At 38.6% G+C, this 1,193-nt stretch overlaps 1 protein-coding gene across 2 annotated transcripts in view; it reads left to right on the top strand.

Moving 5' to 3' along the window:
* LOC101859318 (serine/threonine-protein kinase MAK) overlaps positions 1-1,193 on the top strand; it is a 34,827-nt gene that overhangs the window by 22,570 nt on the left and 11,064 nt on the right. The gene's annotated exons all lie outside the window — the stretch shown is intronic.

Below are 1,193 nucleotides of genomic sequence, written 5' to 3'. Positions count from 1 at the left end.
CAGGTGAAGATTGCTGATTTTGGACTAGCAAGAGAAATTCGTTCTCGGCCTCCATACACCGACTACGTGTCCACAAGATGGTGAGTCCCTCGTGTGTTTTCTCTGAGGGTCTGATCATATTCTTGGTTCTTGAGAATTGATAGCAGTCATGGAACGTGACATGTATTCTTTGGGGAATAAGATTGAAAAAATCCTGTGTTGGAAGGGTTTCTGGTTTGGGTGAGTGTTGGGATTGGAATGTGGTAAACAGTAGGTGTTATGATTATTTTAGAGTGGTATAAATGATGGAAGCGGATAGGAGTGGTATTGGTTGTTGTATGAATATAATGGGAAAAATGGGAGTTGTATAGATAATGGGGGGGGAAAGTTGTATAATGAAAGGGGTGAGAGTGATATTAATAATGGAAGTGATGGGAGTGAAATAAATGACAAGTGTGAGAGGAGGACTGGATAACAGATGGGGATGAGGCGGATGTCAACTTAACTCCCAGCAGTTTTGCATATTTTGGCTTTTTTTGGTTTGTGTCTCAGGGGTCCTCAATACCCTCCAGCGTCCTGCAATAATCTATCTGCTCCAGATAGACCTATTATTTACCAATGGAAAGTGAACTAAATGGTCTCCCAGACCTAGCCAATAGATTTCATTTTTGTAAAGTTTTCTTGAGGTGTGACCTATTTTTGTTACTGAAAATAAAAACAAATTTAACAGAAATCACCCTTCCCCAACAATCAAAGAAGGGAAAAAAGTGCATTCAGAATTTAGAGTTTACATTTATTTAATGGAAAAGTACATTCAATTCTGTATATTATGTGCCAAAGATACACTGTTCCGTTAGAAAATAAAGAAATGAGAGCCATTGTAGTCCATCCTACAAATCACAGTTATTGCCCTTGAAGCTGGGAATTTCATATCATGATTTCTTGCTCTCAAGCCTCCTGCAATAATCTATCTATTCCTGGTAGACGTATTATGTACCAATGGAAAGGGAATTGGATGGTCTTTCAGACCTAGCCAATAGATTTCTTGTTTGTCAGGCTCTCTTGAGGTGTGACCTATTATTCTTGTCACTAAAAATAAATGCAGAAACAGAAACCGGACTTTCCCAACGATCATAAAGAAGAAGGGGAAAAAAACCCTGACTCTCACTAGGAACATTTTAAAAAGCTGTATCTGTAATTTCGTATTCTACTCC

Source organism: Aplysia californica, unplaced genomic scaffold (genome assembly GCF_000002075.1).
Source record: "Aplysia californica isolate F4 #8 unplaced genomic scaffold, AplCal3.0 scaffold00098, whole genome shotgun sequence".
Classification (NCBI taxonomy): domain Eukaryota; kingdom Metazoa; phylum Mollusca; class Gastropoda; order Aplysiida; family Aplysiidae; genus Aplysia; species Aplysia californica.
Note: the sequence above shows the minus strand (reverse complement) of the source record. Positions and strands in the feature narration are given on the sequence as shown.